This window comes from Mastigoproctus giganteus, chromosome 3, assembly GCF_048544385.1.
Source record: "Mastigoproctus giganteus isolate SK-2022 chromosome 3, ASM4854438v1, whole genome shotgun sequence".
Lineage (NCBI taxonomy): Eukaryota > Metazoa > Arthropoda > Arachnida > Uropygi > Thelyphonidae > Mastigoproctus > Mastigoproctus giganteus.
The window spans coordinates 25,929,541-25,948,540 of record NC_143577.1 but is presented as its reverse complement, the minus strand read 5'-3'; the positions used below and the strand labels follow the sequence as shown (position 1 = coordinate 25,948,540).

Here is a 19,000-nt window from a genome sequence, read left to right as displayed (position 1 = left end):
ACTGAGGACCACCTCTTCCCTTTGTTCCATCTTTGGCAGTGATGCATCTGTATCATGGTAGCTAGTGCTATGTTGCCATTTTTGAATAAAGCCCCTCTCTACCGTTTTGTTTCCGTTGTTGTATCGGTGTTGTTTCCTTCATCATTTCTGTACCTCATGAGGTTCCTTTGGTATGCTTTCCCATATCCAGGCCACTCCTATGAGAAGCTACAGGTGAAAACCTGACTGGTCCTTAAGTTTTGCACACCAGTGTATTTTGGAATGCTCAAGTGATTGAGACAAGTTGTGAGCACCTGAATTTTGCTGCGGTAATTGCAAGTCAACATTAGAGAATGATTTGTGGTATTCATAAGTATATGACTTTTGACATACTTCGAATATTGAGTTGTTGTAGTTGTAGGATTTTAGGGGCATCGGCAACTAAGGTCGTATTGCTCAGTGTATATTGGCTGTAAATTGCGTGTGTTCTGAGGTCGATTTTCTATTTGCTGGACGAAAAACACGAGTTTCCGGGAGAAAAAACCATGCTGCCCTCGCCTGAGATCGATAATTCAGCCACGTTGTGAAAAAGACCCATGAAATTCCTCACGTCATTGACGGGACTCGAACTCCGGTCTTTTCTACCCGGTGTGGGGAGGAGGGCGATTCTACCAACTGTGCTACCACGGCGGCTCGAATATTGAGAGAACTCGTAAACCATGAGGATGACTGCTACTTTTGTATAATGGATATCAAACTTTAAAAAAGTCGGATCGAAGGTAGTGTATCCCAACATACCATCCTGTATTGCACTCAATCCCCTTCCGGAAAAGCGTATTCAGGATTGGATGATGAATTTAACGAACAGGATATTTGAGATTATATGACTTAGTGAGGACTTGGATCTAACCAAATCCAATGAAAGCTTCTGACATTCCATTAAAATAGAAGGATCCCAGCTACAACACTTCCACGTACAGAAAATTACCAGTCCCTTATGCTCGTTTGATTTTATTAGTCTTTTTGATTTGAATGGTCTTTATGAAGAAAGTGGTATTAATCACAATCCAAATGAGTGGTATCTTTTCATAGACAGTTTCAGTAAATGTTTTAAAGCCGTGTTGCTTCAAAATAATAATATACACCAGCCAATTACCGTTGTGTACTCTGTTCGCATTAAAGTAGACTACAAAAAAGCGGAGCGGGTGCTAGAGAAGATCAAGTATGACCAGTATAACTGAGATGTCTGTTGGATATTCAAGGTGCTATGGTTTCACTCTGGGTTTGCAAGGTGGTTTCACTAAGTTTTCTTGCTTCCTCCGCTTCTGAAACAGCAGGATAGTAGATCAGCACCTAAACTGGAGAAAACCACGCTCCCATCCTCCTGGGACCGACTAACTCAACCATGTTGTGAAAAAGTCCATAAAAATTATTCTCGTCATTGATGGAGTTTTAGCGAGGAGGACGGTACTTATGAACCGTGCTATGCGAGGACTACATATCAAGCTGTTTGTTTGTTTGGTTTTTAGGAGCATTAGCAACTAAGGCCCATATTGCTCCAGGATATGCGGTGGTCATTCCCCGACCTTTCCGCATCCTCCGTATTTGGTGGTGACGGGCTCGAACCCCGGTCTAATCAAGAAGCGTGTGCTACGCACTGCAGCTCCTTCCCACCTGGCTACGGAGGCGCCTACATATCAAGCAGGAATTAATCAAAATTTCTTAAAGCATTGGTTCTTCAAGCACACACAATCTGTTTCCAAAATCGTGTGATGCAAAAGTGAAAGGTGGCATATTTATTGGTTCATAAAGAAAACGAATCACACGAACTGGAAGACAAAATGACTAATGCAGCGCGAAATGCCTGGCAGTTGTTTCGCCTTGTGGCGTATAATTGTCTTAGTAATACTAAGAGAATTAGAAAGAACATTAACATTAAAATTACAAAGAACTAGTTGACACGTCGGCTGAAGCTGCAGAAAAATGAGATACAGAATATCAATCAAACTCCATTATTTGCACTCACACCATTCTTTTCGGAATAATTCTGAGCGATTTTAGTGAAAAACATGGGAAGTGATTCAATGAGGGCAGACAATCAAGGGAGAAGAGACACCAAAGAATGTGGGATGAAGTCACGGACTTTTATTGGAACAAAAGAACAAAAAAGGATTTGTTTTAGTTAACCCAAGAAGGGTTTCTACTTTTTGAGTTGTAATATTTCAGCTTTTTGTTAACTTGGAGCAAATATTAATAATTTGTGTGGGGTGACGCCAGTGATGGGATAAAAACATGATAAATTAAAGATGCAGCGAGAATAGACATATCTGGAGCAGCAGTACAAACTGAAGCAGTGTGGTTAGGAGTGGGCTATTTATTATTATTATTATTATTATTATTATTAGCTATGTGGTGCAAGGAAGCCTGAGGCTTTTGCTGCACCAGCCAAAAAGTAAAATTAACGTCTAAGTTTGTTTATGCTACAAAAATCGATAAAGCTAATATTTGGCAGGTGGACCGAGAAGTAGCAATTCAGGGCTTAACTTTGATAAATGCAAGGTACTGTATTTGGATAGCAGTAATCCCAGAAATTCTGTTTGGTATATTTACCAACTGGGTAATACCGCACCCAAGATGGCGGATACTGAAATATACTTGGGATAATTGTACAGTCCGACATGAAGTTCTTGAAGCAGTGAAGACAGGCTACCAAGACAGCACTGTCAATGATATACAGGAATTTTGCCAACAGGCAGGAAGTGATTATCATTTTTATAAGGCAATGGTTAGGACGCAACTTGACTACTGCATAGAGGTCTGGAGGTTTAATTTTAGGAAGGATGTGGATCTGTTGGAACAAGTGTAAAGAAGAGAAAGAGTATTAATCAGGGGGTATAAAAGTGTTATCTTACCAAGAAGGACTTAAATTCTGTTTGCTTTGGGTTTTATTTGAGCAATGGCTACTGAGGCTATAATGCGCCACTTAAATTCTGTAAATCGCAGGGTTTAGTTCTGTAAATCAGTAATTATGACTTCCAAGGAGATCTGATTGAAGTGTTTAAGGCTTTAAATGGATTGAGTAATGAAACGCTGATGGTATCCTTACTCTTTTTCGGATGACAGACACAAAGGGATATACATTTAAATTGGAAAAGGATGGTTGCAGGTTAGATGCGCGAAAATCTGCTTTCAGCCAGATAGTTGGAACAAAATTTTATCTGGCGTTGTGGAGGTGGGTAATTTGAATAAATTTAAGGAAAGATTAGTCTAATTATTAGAGGAGATATATAAATTATGTGGATAGTTTCTGGTTGATGCAGTATAAGCTCTTTCTTGCATCATTTTCCCTAATTATACTAATACTAATCCAGCAAAAATAAAATAATCATACATGAGAGGTAATAAATGACTCGTTTTTGTAGATGGGAGGTTGTTTGTTTTGTAGATGGGAGGAAGATTAAGAATGACAGAAGTGATATGTGTCCAGCAAACAGAAAATCGACCTCAGAACACACGCAATTTACAGACAATATACATGGAGCAATACGGCCATAGTCGCTGATACTTCTAAAACCCTACTACAACAACAAAGTGGTATGAGAATTCATCATACTAGTTCACAATGGTTACATCTTTTATACCGCCGATTTTAACTATACAAAAATGACTAAAAATTCGCCGATTCTTACTCTGTTAATTTTGATTATTCTGCTGAAAACTGGATTCTTATTATATTAGAGATCCCTAGCCAAATATGTAATGTTCTTTTAATAATGATGTAACTGCTTTTAGTGTTAATCTTATATGTTACCTTTTTCTCTCATAAAATGTCCTTTTTGTTTTCAATTTTTACAAATTTTTACATAAAAACCATAACATGAATGATAAAGACTGACTAAAATGAAGTAGCCAATCCGAATTGCATCGAGAAAATTTTCGAACTCGTACGAGCGTGTGTATATATATTGTGTAAGCGAAGACATGAAGTTTCCCCCCCAAGGTAGAGGACATCAAGTCCCCTCCCAAAGTGGAGTGCAGGCTAATTTGCATACCCCTCTCAGTGACATAGCGAGGGATTCCAGTACCAGTAGAAAAGAGTTAATTTCTGCGCCTCTACCTTTATTTTCCAGTAGAAATCCAATGCCTAAAAATAATTTTGTGCCCTGACCCTCCCTCCTGTAGAGATGCATCTTTTCTAGAAATGGATAGTATTTTCTCTAAATCCACAAAACCAGAGAAACATAATACTGCATTATCCAAGAAAAACGAGTTATCCGATGTTAATTATTGACAACATCCCTCATTATTAGCCTTTACCCACTGTTTTGAGATATGTGATCTGAGATTTTAGCTTAAATACTTTTTTATCTGTGGTTTATCTGTCCCATTTTAAAACTTAATTAAAATCTCCAAGATTTTATTGGTATTAACTGCTGGTTACCAATAGATAACGGAAAGTACTTTACTGTATTGGTAATCAGTTTTGCTTTTCAAACAAATTAATTTCCTCTTTTCAGTGTAGAAAATCTTCCTCGGAATAAAATATCAGTCAAAAAATTACATTGATCATGAAAATAGAAACGATCATTTCCAGTTTCTTTCGTGATGGTACGAAGTTATGTTTAGCAGTATTTGAACTAAACTTAGTGTTTTGGCCTGATGATGGGATGACGCTGTTGATCCGGAAACGTAGCCTATAAACAAATTAGTTTAGCAAGTTATAGTACTAGACATGGAATAATATATGTTTGACACTGAATAAAAATATATTAAATTGTTTTCACGTGGAAATAAAATCTCCCCTACATTTTATATTTCACAAGGTAGTTAGACTGCGAAAATTCATGTCCTCTCATATATTAACTGATCATCATCTTTAAAATATAATTAAATTTGAACTACTGTTGGGAAAAAGAACATAGCAGAACACAGGTTCCTTTTTTAAATAAACTATCTTTCACAGGAATAACCAGCTCTTAAGGAATAAACATATTCCTTAAGCACTGGGTATCCCAACTTTGTACGTGTGATGATTCTTTCAAAGAGAAACAGAATATGCACCCTTTCTATAATTCCATTCTAAGTTATAAAAAATTTAGTCCTCTTCTTCGTTTGAAATGTTTTGTGTTTTAAATTTATTATAAATTTATAATAAATCTCGATCCCCCCAGTTTATCCTTCGAGCCCTCCTCAGGGGTCGTAGTGGCTAAGGGAAGACCACTACTTTAACTGATGATACCAGATATCCCAGGATGCACATATATTAAGTCTATCTACTTAGTACTCTATAAAGAAATTTTATGAATGATATACGCTACACTCGCTTAGCTTCGTTTCAAATACTATCCTTATTTTGCAACTTGCTACTGTACATACTCAAAATAACAATCACAAACAGTTAATGCAGAAGTCTGTCACTACTAATCACAGAAAATATGTGCAAAGATAGTAATGTAAGTAAGAATACAGTTAGGTAAGGACGTTACGTGGTTGTTTTCCATTAAGATTATTATTATAATCAATACCATTCATATACCAGAAACTACTAGGTCCATATACATTCATATACTAGGTCATCAGCTCCAGAAACGTACGCCAAAATCTTCTAAGCATTGAATATTGGCTTCTTAGGTGGCTAAACAGGACCTTCCAATTTCCCTTCGCTGTATAAAGAGGCAATTCTGTATGCAAATATGGAGTGGACACCCTGGAAGTTTATTGTTATCAGGACAAATATTCATATTCTAGCCAAGTTACTGACAGGTAGATATGATGCACCAGTCCTATCAGACATCATCTCGCACACACGAAGTCAGAGGCAATCATGCAGTCTACAAATCAAATCACTCCGGTCCAGCTTAATCTCCTTGAAAAGCTTTAACAGGATGTTCTCGCTTAATACAATGGAACGCTTAACCGGTTTCAAGTAAACTGTGAAAAATTATGCTCCAATAAGACCTACAGAACGACTATCTTCCAACAAACAACTGAATCACAACCGTACTAACTAGAACCCATAGTCTCTTGCATGCGGTGCAAGTAAATGAGTTGAGAAGCCTGCCCGCCGTCGAAGGCGGTCTCAACGCGCATTCTCTCGAAATATCTGCCGTGGTTTCGGATGTCGTTTTGGAGGTTGACTGCCTAGCAACATAATCTTTTTGCTTCTCAGTGTTATGCTGCCATCAAGCAGTTCGTGCTAGTAGTTTGTCAAGCTTTACACGTTGTGGATATTCCTCTTTGAGACACGCAGCACGAAGTACCTACAACTCGGAGAATAAATTTATTCTTCGAGTTGTAATTTTTTTATCCCCTTTAGCTTGCACGTTGTACAAGGGGTGATTGTAAATATCAATCAATTAAATAAATAAATAATATTGTTTATTAAACTAATCGCCTAAACCACAATATAATTTAAGGTGACGTTTCAGGCATCTTACCGATACCCATCATCAGACAATGCCGCGGATAGACTCCTCTTGCCGATGCTCCCAGAAACAATTCTGGGAATAAGAGTCTCTGCAAAAGCTTGCTAGCTACTTGACTATACCTTCTCTCTAGAGGAAGGTAGCACATTGTCGCTGCTCCTTCAAGTACATGTAACTAAAATAACTAGAATTGAAATTCAAACAAATATCGGGAATTATCCAGACGAAACGAAACCTTCGAACTGAATCTAGTCATACGTGAAAAAACATTAAAAGTCATATTTTGTCGGCACACAAATACGCTAGCCTTTCAAAAGTATTCGCAAACTCTTTGAAGACAGTTGATTCCCTTCTACTTCTGACTCTCTCTTTCTCTCTCTGGGTAACTCGGAATTTTTTTTTTTATCTGGTGCAGCACAAGCCTCAGGCTTCTTTGCACTATATGGCTAGTAGTAGTAGTAGTAAAAGCACAGATAAGGATAGATAGGAAACAGATGAAAATGTGTGCAGAGAATACCACAGATATCAGTAGCAGCCAGTAAGAATCGTGGTAATGAGACTCATATATTTGGGAATTACGCAGAAGTATAACTGTCGATTGCTATGTGAATTATTTGCCTCTGCGTATTACAACAGACCATTGAAGAAACCGAAGTGGGTACTAGCCGATGTGTTGAAACAGCGGGAGACCAAAGACAAAACTCTGGAGATAGTACAGTAAAAACGCTGTAATCCGTCAGGCATAGGGGAGATCACGTCAATTTGTTGTACGACAGTCCGGTGCATGACAATTCGCGGTATGCGGCAATTCAATGCGTGATATTCGTTATACGAGGCAATTTGGTGAATGACATTTCTCTGTATGCGACAATTTGGTGAAGGCAGATTCGATAGCTACGAAAATTCGGTGAGTACGACGATTCAGTGAATTCTTTGGGTAAATTCGGTACATGACAAAGCAAGAAAGAAAATGCAAACTTTTAACATGCAAATTGTTGAAAATTGTTAATTTAGTGATCACAGTACCGTTATGGTATTTTAGATTTTGATGAAGCATTTGTTAGGAAATACACATAGTTGGGGGATGGGGTTGTTCTTGAGATCATTAATGGATGCCAACTGGATAATGCGCATCTTTCGACGTTTTGTTTGCAACCCACGCTATAGGTTTTATTGAAAGAAGTTAGTAGTAGCCTAATACCATGTATGGGTTAAGGTAGGTGGGAAAGCTTCCCTGGAGGTTTTTAGGGGTCAGAATTGGAGTCCGAGTCCCCTACATGGAAAAGCACTCTTGCCAAGTGAGGCGTTTTCACCAGGGCTCGATGCGGGTCTCGACGCTCCTGATTAAGGGATGGTACGATGTTCGTTCCTCTCACGTGGTTTCTACGCCCGTAATTTTCTTCTAGCTGCCCAACCCTCAACCAATTCATGCTCCTAGAAAGCACAGAATTCAGCTGATTAGGTTATATAAAAAAAATATAAATAAAACAATCTTATCTGGATTAAAGGTGTAATGACATGAACGGAGTCCTGCTGAAATCTGTCTGTTATTTGGTTTTTAGGAGCATTAGCAACTAAGGTCATATTGCTCCGGCTGAAATCTGAATGAAAAGTGTTATGATGAATGGAGTCTTGCTGAAATAGGCATAATCACTTTATAACTTGCCAATGAGAAGGTTCGACGTGAATCCTTTCACATAAAATAAATGGATGAGAAGCATAGCCCGGCTAACTCAGTCGGTAGAGCACGAGACTCTTAATCTCGGGGTCGTGAGTTCGAGCCCCACGTTGGGCGGTTAGAAATTCTTTTTTCTTTATTTATTAGGCTGCTGTAGCCCAGTAGTCAAGCGAGAGGGTGCCTACCTACACGTGCCTTGAGTGACCGGGGTTCAATCCTGTGAGTGCTAAATACGGTGATGTTTTTTGTTGTATTCTCTCTATCTTGTGAACTCCTCTGACCGTGTGGTCGTCCAGGAGTATAAACACAAAATTTATTTATTATTTTCTTTTTTCTAAATTTCTGTATTCCTCCTTTTTAAGTTACCTAAATTTCTCTTGTTTCCTTAATCTTTTACTTCATTGACTATTAATTTACGATCTCTATGCGATACACCGAATTGTCGTAGTCACCAAACGTCTTCCACCAAATTGCCTCGTATACCAAACTGTCATACTCCAAATTGTATACAGTGAATTGTCATAAACGAACTTAGCCCCCTCATGGGTATTATGGCGTCCTAGCTATCTAAATTTTCCGGTTATCCGAGCATCTCATCAACTTAGTAAAAACTAATGAATACTTTTAATTTCAAAGAACAATTAAAAGAAGTACAATTTAATCTTATTTTATTTAATTAAAAACTGCAATTATTTCACAGTACTGTATAATAATTACAGAACCTTTTAGATAATAGGCACCACCAAGTGGTAAGTAATTATTTTAATTTTGCATCTTTAAGTTCCCTGAATTTTTAAAAATCGATCATACATTATATTAAACGCACCTTTCTTAGCGTTTTGTAATACGTAATAAGTATGTGTTCTGTAAAAAGAAATAAAAATATGTTATCATAATATTTACATGGCGTTTTATATATTTTATGTCAAAAAGGATCCGATCACGAGAGTTACAGTTTTTCTAATAGAGACGGCGAAGAAAATCACTGTTGCTTTTCTATAATTAAAACATGGCGGTTATCAGTACTTTTCGGTTATCTTAGTACCAGATAATAATGCTTTTACTGTTTATCATTCCTGAAGACGTCCCTACAAAACCTGATAACGGAGTTCCATATATCAATAGGAGTGTCAATAAGTGCGTGCGCAAAGAGTTGCACGCTCTTTGTTTTCATAGGAGATCTGCAGCTATCCTATTTAGGAGAGCTGATAGGTATGGGGTATATTAATTATCATCTTTAAGGATACAAAAGGTGATATTGTTGTGCATGTTGGTATAATGATATTATGCACAGACGGTCAAAGGATTTTACTTCGAGGGTAAGAGGCAATGTTGAGAAAAAGTCGCGCATTATGGACTAAATTTGAATATGTGTAGAATTTATCCTAAAGCATAACAAGAAGGAGTGTATGATAAGAGCCTTGTAAATTCATCTCTGGAGAGATTTCAGAATTTTTTTAAGCATGGTCGGTACTTGTTAACAGGAGAGACTGTTTATACAGAGATGGGATACATTTTAAATGGAAGGGATACAAGAATATTTGTTGATTCTATCGAGGCAATATTAGGTGGGTCAGAAAACTGCTAGCTTGGGGGAAGGATATACAGACTAATATATTAACGGCAGTCGTAAGCAGAGGCGAAATTGTTTATGGCCATGCAGCAACCTGGAAAGCAAGATGTGAGGATTACAAGACCTACTAGTGATGCTTATGGGACAAACAAATATATGGGTTGTGTTAGGGTAACCAAGATCAAATGCAAGCACATATCATGGACTAAATTTGATGTGTGTGGAATTTATTCTAAAGCATAACAGTATATGATAAGAGCTTTGTAAATTCGACTCTGGATGCTAATGCTTGAAGCAAAAAAATTAAATTTTACGAATTTGAAACATCGGCTAAGTCATCAAATGCGAACATTATAATGATATCAGAAATATGGTGCCACTCAGACATAGGAGACGCCGAATTTGAATAAAAAATAAAAACAGATTTCCTATCTATGTTTCGGGACGACCCCATAAGGTTAGAGGAGTTCATAAGAAGATAGGAGTTCAACTTGAACACGTGTATTAATGTACCCTTGCGTTTGACCACTTGGCTACGACGTGTACAAAAAGTGCAGAGGTAGGACTGGACAGGAGGATTCCATGTTCTTGGTTAAGAAGCACATAAATTCTAAGGCAGTACACCCAGATGACTTCTGCTAGCGTAATGTTGAGTCAGTCTGTTGAAACAAGTTAGGAAATGAAAGGCAGTGCATAAATTTCAGATGATTTCTATTTTTTTTTATCTGCATTTTTTTCTGTTATTAATAGAAGTGAAAATAAATAACAAATTATCTTGTTTCTAATTAATTTACAGGGTAGGTGTAAAGTATGTGCATCACTGCATATACTTTACACCTACCCTGGAAGCACAGTGGTTACAATCGTTGGAAAAGACACCTGTTCGAATCGTGTCAACCAGCAAGTAGTTTTTAGGGGCTTTTTCACAACGTGGCTAAGTCAATTAGACAAGGGTTGCAAAGCTTTTTCTTCTGAAAGCTCCGGTTTTTCCAGTAAACAGGAAACTGACCGAAAAATACACGCAGTTGCAGAAACAATACACTGAAGACTCGTAGCCTTAGTTGCTTTGGTGCTTAACACACACACACACACACCTAACCTAGCATAACTCACAACGTAATATTCATTCAACATTTTGTAATGCTTTACTTATTTCTGCTTGAATTTTTAACAAAATTGAAATGCAAGTATGATTTCGAACTTACATTTCAAAAATATCAGATGTATGCAGCCAACATTTCTGTAATACATTTTATTTATTTCCTCCTAGCCTTTTAATAACAATCGAAAAATCACACTTATTTCACGTTTCTGCTATATTAATATAATAGGATACAGTAATAGTAATAATTTATGATTTTTATATTTAGTAACCTGATAACAAAAAGCAACTACTTCATATATGTGAACCGAGAACATTTCTTTTATGCGCATTCACCATCTCCTCCATTCATTCTCCAATCAGCGCACAACAATAAACCTAATATGCAGTGCTTCAGCTACACTACACTTATCAAGTAATTGCAGTGCAGTATCCGGATAGACGATATGATATGTATGAAAAAAAAAAATAAATAATAAATAAATAAATAATAATAATTGCCGGATTTCTACTTGCCCAGCCTTAATGATATTTGAAATTTGGAATGTCTCGACAAATCTTTCTAAAAGCCAAATATAAAATTTAATGAAAATATGTCCAATGGTAGTCGAGTTACTACATGAGGACAGAAGGACAGACAGACATAGTGAAGAAAATACGAGGAAGTGCAGATAAACCTTTAGTTTTACAAATTGCAGATCTGGATACTAAGCACCTACACAAACCCAACGAGAGAGGGATTAGTGGGTTTTGCAATAACCGTGCCTGCAATTCTTCAAGGGGCCCGGCATACCTTAATATTACATTTTTAAGTAATTAAATTCATTATTGATAATCGGCAAAAAAAGCTACAAAGTTACTAAAAATATATAAGTTACTAAAGAGTTAAAAAGCCTTGATGCTTTTTAACTCTCACTACATGTTGTGACACCTGAAAACACAAACACAATTGGGGGGGGGCGTAATGCACTTTGTATAGGGGGCAGCATTAGCTCTCAATGCCCCTGCATTTGCGAAGAGACCTGATTGAAGTGTTTAAGGCTTGAAATGGGTTTGGTAAACTAACTGCTGATTGCCACCCGTACTCTTTCTCGACAGACACTAACAAGGGAACATAAATTAAAATGGAAAAGGATGGTTGTAGGATAGATGTGCGAAAATTTGCTTTCAGTCAGAGAATAATTGATTTTGGGATAAACATCTAGTGTTGTGGAAGTGAATAATTTGAATAAATTTAAGGGAAGATTATGCGAGTTATTAGTGGAGTTGGACAAATTAAATGGGCACGGATTTTTTTTTCTTTTTTTTTCAGCTGATGCTGCATAAGCTTGCTTTCTTACATCACTTTGTGATTATTAACACAAATATTAATACCACTCGCGAACGCGAATTAAATATCTTTGGATTGGTGCGTTGTTCATCGTTCCTGGTCTCTGGAACAATGTAAAAAGGGTATAGTGGAGGCACACTCTTGTATAACGTACCTCCCACTGAGAGAGAGAGAGAGAGAGATGAAACAATGAAGTTTGGAGTTGGAAATATCATAACAAGCGACTACTTCTCACGGTTTGGACAGGAGCCTTTGCTTTTAGTGCCAAAACCTCCCAATCTCGGGTGTGCTGTGTGATATTTTAGAATTCCTTGGACTGTTGCTCTGTTGAGCTACGAGAATTGAACTTGGCCTTTCATTTTTCAGCACAATAATGATCTAACCAATAAAACTACGCTTATACACAGCTGGTTTGAGTAAAAGGATGTTCCATAATTGGCTTGGCAGTCCCACAGTAGTTGGCAGTACCGCAGAATACCTGTGATACGGAACATCGGGAGTGACTTCGACTGCTGTGATAGTGACTGCAGTTGCTGAATAACAACATGAAGCCTTCCACGAAAGATGCTACATCTACCCCCAAAATGCCTCATCTAGCGATGTTATATGTGGTATTTTCTGAAAACCGTCAAAGCAAAGCACATTTGCAGTTCACTTTTTGGAAACTTAGATAACGCATTTATAATTTCAATTTGGAATCAGCAGAATGACTACACACTAAGCACAACAGGTATCCCGACGAATACTATTTACTCTCTGAAAGAATCGATATTGATCAGCTGCACCTTCTCTTCACACCCATTTCTAACAAAACTTCAATTAATGAGTAACCATTGGCAACAACAAATTACTCGTTTGGAATGTGCAATAGTTGAAACAGAACAAGGAACGTTATATTGCATGGATAATACAACTCTATAATTATTAATGCCAAGCAAGTGTTTAAAAAGAGTGTTTACGATTTACGGAATGCGATTTTTTAACTTCTTCCCATTATTACATAACGAAATATTCCAATTCAATTTTTTTTTTATAAAATAAATCTGTTACGTAATATCTGTGATACTAACCCCTTCTATCCGTAATGCATGTAACATTTGTGTGTGGCCCTCTTTTGCATTGTACAGTTGTACATTTTGTATAAAACTTATAGAAGTGGTCATAGTAAATAGAAATACAGAATCGACGAATTTAGTTTTAAGTGTATGGCGCATTAGCATTTAGGCCATATTGCGCTGTATGTATTATGTCGGTACTTGGGTGTGTTTACCAGCTGATTTGCATATTGTGGGGGACTTAAACCGGCACATTAATTCCGAATAACTTACTGGGAAATCTCTACTCCTTAGGCCTGAGATCGGCTAATTACAGCCCAAATTGAAGAGGCTTTTAAGAATTCCTCCAGTCTTCGATGGGATTTGAACCAAGACTCTAAACGAGTGACAAACTGAGAAACTACTATGGTGCTACGGTGGACTTAGTTTTCGGACAGGCCATTCGCCAAAGCAGTTTGTTTGTTTGTTTGTTTGTTATTTGGTTTTTAGGAGCATTTGCAACTAAAGCCATATTGCTCCGGGATATGCGGTGGTCATTCCCTGACCTTTCCGCATCCTCCGTATTTGGTGGTGACGGGTCGAACCCCAGTCTAATCAAGAAGCGTGTGCTACGCACTGCTGCTCCTTCCCACCTGGCTACGGAGGCGTCCGCCAAAGCAGTGCAGAGCTGATTGTGCAGGGAGGAAATTTCCTCTCATACCTATAAAAGTTTTATCACCCTCCAACGACATTGAAAATCTGGTAACTCGTGGAATTGTATAACTTGCTATTCGTGTACAAGATTAGCGACTCTGATAATAAGCAATGGATTGCTCAGAGTTTCTGTGTTTCATCATTTGTATATAAAGCATTAGACTGAGGTAACAGTTCACTAAACACATTTGCTGTTCGATAGATGATTTCCAAAAAAAATATATATATATACAGAATGGTACGTATATCATGGAACGAGAAATAATTAATTTTATCTATAGTGTACTGTATAATATATTTATAGTATTTGCTATACATTTTCATGTAAAGGCCGCCGTAGCCTAGTGGTCAGGCGCGCTGGTGCATAAGTATACGTGCCTTGAGTGACCGGGCTTCAAGCCCGTGACTGCTGAATACGGTGCTGTTTCTTGTATTCTGTCTATCTTGTGAACTCCTCTGACCGTTTGGTCGTCCCGGAGTACAAACAGAAAATTTATTTTATTTGTATTCTGCGTTACCTTTTTTGTTAAAAAAAAAAAGGCTATTCTTGTATATCCTGCTTTAATACAACTTTCAGTATGGAAAAACAGTTTTTTCGCCTGTTTTATGACTATAATATGACCATCCGAATCCGGAAAATCCTAATATCCAGAAAGGTTCAGATCCCGATGTTGCCGTATGCTGGAGGTTCCACTGTAATGTATACTGTTGCTCTACGTAGGGTGTGAAAAAGTCACCCAGCATAAGGATTTGGGTCTCACCTGGGACAAAGACCTTACGTTCTTGTTTCATTTTAATGCCACTCGGAAAAAAACATATGCAGCTATATGGGCAGTGAAACAAAAGATCTCTAACTTCCATAACCCGCATCTTATTATCAACTATATTCTCCGTTGCATAACCCCAATTCCATTGTATACCTCAACTATATGATCCTCGGCACCTCCATCTTACCAAACCAGGTTCCTATTCCTGGAATACTTGATTTTAAAATGGCTAAATAAGATCGCACGCCTACCACCTTCTTCCCAAAATCTGTCATGCTCTCTAATCTAAATATGCTACCTTTGAAGTATCACATCATCTCCAGGAACCTTGTGATCTACACCCAGCTTCTCTCCGGAAAATTAAGCTCACCTGATATCTGGGTTATCATTGCTAAACCGTCCGATCGTAGAAGTCATACCAGCGCACTGCCGTACAGATCCAAGCTGCGTAGCATGACCTCCCTGGGTAACGTGTTTCCATTTTAATTCCATAGAAATATTTAAAACTTACAGATCTGCCTCTCTAGCAGATATGTATGCCCTGGTCAAACTCTAGGTGATATAACTTCGGTAATGCTATATTATTCACTTATTGTTGTATGTATTTATGTATCTACGATTATGTATTTATGTAATCAGATACTGTTTTAGGCCAGGTATTGTATCAACTCATTTGAGTATCTCTGTACATAAATTGTAAATAGTATGGCAACATTTATTCATTATTACTCATATAACCCATGTCCTCTAACTAATAGCTGTAAAGGGACATTTCTTTGGAAATAAATTGATATTATTAATAATAATACATACAACTGTTCTTCTGTGACTCCCTCGTGGGTAGTACAGTTAGTAAAATCACCATTGTGAAAAAACTTTCTTCTCCACCCAGCAAAGGCTAATTCCAGGAATTTCTTATCCAAAATATTCTGTTATTCTAAATTTTTAGCTTCTTTTCAGTTTGTAATAATGAATGAGATCAGATTTGTTTCTGATCAAGTTTAAAGAATCCGTAAGAAAGCATTTCACTTTTTTGTTTGGATTGCGCATTTTATTTTTTGACATTTGCATCAAAAAATGAAAAATTATGTAAAGAATTTGGCAAAGTTTATGTATGCAACTCAAACGCCTGCTTTTCACAGTACTTGAAAAAAAAATTATATCATAATAAATGATAACAAATTTTCATGGCCAACTCAGTTATTTATTCATTTTATTTTATTTTATTTATTTATTTTTGTTAAAATTATTCTATGTTTTCTTATCATGGATAAACTAATACAATTGTTAGTGATGTAAATTAAGGAATTTAGATTTAGTTCTTTAATAAAAATAGGCAAATTTTATCTAATCAATGTGCATAATATCAAAAGATGTATGCAGCATTTCATAATCATTAAACCACAGAACCACTGCTTGCCGTTTTAGTATCAGAAATGAGAGATTTGGCTACGCGTTCTCCTAAAACGGACTTCATCCTAGCCTGCATTCTCTCATCATTTAATTTTTTTTAATATCTAAGCAGATTGAGAGGGTCAGGAGCTTCGCATCCTTGCAATGGACTAATAATCTTGTTATTTCCCCCTCCCATACACACACACACACACAGACCGCTTTAGCGAGGAAGGAGAGTATGCAAACCGCTCACTACTGAGATGATCTTCTTTTGGTCTGGTTATGAAATTTCTCTGAAAAAGACCTCTACATTGCTGGTAGATAGCTTTTAATATCTGCTAGTGGAGTACCATATGGTTCGGGGGGGGGTGGCATCCTGGCGGTTGGGGCTTTTAAGGTCAAATGAAGTCGATCATTTCCCCTCCCTCCACATGATAAATTGCGTATCCAAATTCTATTTTTTTTTTAACACAATGGATGCAGATTAGTTTCCAGAGTGTTGTTAATAATGACAACACCAACGTAGACTAGCTGTTTGATGACAGTGGCAATGCTAATGTTGCCATCTAACAAAACATCTTAAACATTATTAATATGCAAGGTTCGTAAGAATCATGTCAAAATTTATATATAGTTAAATACCTGTTAATTCGAACTCTTATTTTTCTAGCTTATTCACTTATCTCATTGAAAATAAAAACTCCTTAATGATTGGAAAACTATTTATCTATATTAGAGTTTCGCAACCTGTAGTCCACGTGTCACGTGACAATAAATCACAGCTGTTTTGAGGTAGGCAAAAAACCTAATCATAGTGACGGTAAATACAGGTACAGTATATCATAACCAAATGTTATGCTCTATACAACATATGTTAATTACAACTGCATGCCATTGTATTTAAACGATAGGCATTAAAATATTTTTATATATAATTTAATATTTTTTGTGGCCCATGCTTCTTTCTGCTTTGTGATCTGTATCTGTAAAAGGTTGGGAACTCTTATCGATATTATATTGCTATCTTTACATGCATTAAACTTACTGAATTTGTAAGAACTACGTCCGTTCGAAGGACTTTGCTAACTTCACATGTAAACTGAATGATGTGTGCATGAGAAAACGTCATGAGATTGTCAAATGCGCTCCCCCTGCGATGGAAGTCATGCTTTCCAGCTAATCGGGAATAAATTATTATTAATATGAATTTTTTTCCTTATGTGGTTTTTTCGATGCCGTGGACACAACCAACCATCTGTAGTCCACGCAGTGCATGAGATGGTTGGTTGTGTCCGGTAACTATTACAGTAGACTGTCGAAATAACGGCACACTGAGATCGGATGTATACATACAGCGCAGATGTCTTGCAGTGCCGAAAAAAGGAAACGGCAAGTCATGTGATTACTGTATTTGTTTACGTTGCCATTTTCAAAGTAAATTCTGTACTGATATCACGGATTATACCGCTGTTTTACATTTATTTTAAATTAAAAACAACTCACTATGGCTCCAAACCTCATATAGAGAAGAAAAGAAGAACATTAAAGCTTAGTGACAAACTTGACATAATCCGAACTATTACATTAGTTTCACTCGGAATGTTAATTCATATACCAATGTATATTGTGTCTGTAAATTAGGTGTTCTCTGCTCGATTTGACTGATTTACTGGACGAAAAACCCTAGTTTCTGGGGGCAAAACCTAGCTGTCTACGACTGAGACCCAGTTCTTCGCGTCATCGACGAGATTCGAACCCGGGCCTTTACCATCCGGTGTGGGGAGGACGGTGACAATACCACTGTGCTACAGGCGCAGGCTAAATATAATAAAGAAAATAGAACGGGCGTAAGCAGAAGTGTATTAATAAACATTGGATCGTCAACATGTTTTTTTATTATTATTATTTTTTTTATGTGCAGTTAATAAAATGGAATTTCTTAATCTCTCTATTTCTAATTTGGCCTCATTATTTCTGCATTAAATACATTAAAAATAAAACTTTCTAGATAACGGAAAAATCGAAATAACGGCACCTTGAATCCCCCCGAAGATGCCATTATTTCGAAAGTCTACTGTATCATTATTATTACTGCTGGTCCAGAAACTCTCTGACTATCCTACAGGTATTCAGAATCGCAGCTTTCTGGAGTTCGATGTACGTGTTCTCCCAGAGAAAACTTACATTTCCTATTGCTGCTAGGTTCTTATGGAGGATCTTTGGCAACTTCTTATGGAGGATCTTTGGCACCATGACGGTGGATGACACAGTGAATGTGATGGTCACTACTTGTTCAATATACCACATTTCTTTGACTTCCTGTCTTAGGTCTTTGTACCTCCTGATCTCTTCCGCATAGGTTTTCTGGAGATTATTGATGTTGGGCATCGCTGTGTTGATCAGGAAGGTAGCCATTTCGTTCTTTTCGATGAGGGTTGTCTTGTGTGATCCTCTTGTCCTTTATTATGGCGAGGTCCCAGTATAGTGTGTGAATTTGGATCTCTAGTCCGGTCTGGTTGTTGTTGTTGTTATTGGAGGTTTTACGGCGCAACGGAAGCTAAAGGCCATTATGCGGAAGTATGACCCGGAGTTTGTATTTGCAATACGGTACATTTTCTTTGATCAACTGATATTTTTGCAGTAGCTTCTGATGTATTATCCTTACCGCCTGGTCGTATCTCTGAATGTACTCTGACAGGGTGATCATTTTCCATCCCTCGGTGATGTCCTGTAATGTTTCTGGGGACAGGTGGCATCATCGACATGTGTCATCTACCACTCCATAGTTCTCGCCGATATATTTCCTGTAGTTCCTGGTATTGATTACTTGGTCTTGGATGACGAGCATGAATTCTTCGGTTTCGAGGAAGAGCTCGTGTCATGCGTCGGAAGGCATCTTATCTATGTAGTTTTGATGGAGAACTTTGTAATGTCTACCATGGAGTGTCTTCTTCGCCCATCATTCTATCTTTGTTTCTTTTTTCAATGTGAGTGTGGTGTCAT

General features: G+C 37.4%; 1 protein-coding gene and 1 non-coding gene across 4 annotated transcripts in view; both read left to right on the top strand.

Annotated features, from left to right (window-relative positions):
- Positions 1-19,000, top strand: part of LOC150087817 (LIM homeobox transcription factor 1-beta) — a 256,436-nt gene that overhangs the window by 19,280 nt on the left and 218,156 nt on the right. The window lies entirely within an intron of this gene.
- On the top strand, positions 8,127-8,199 carry TRNAK-CUU (transfer RNA lysine (anticodon CUU)). The gene has a single exon. It is a non-coding gene; the product is annotated as a tRNA-Lys (tRNA).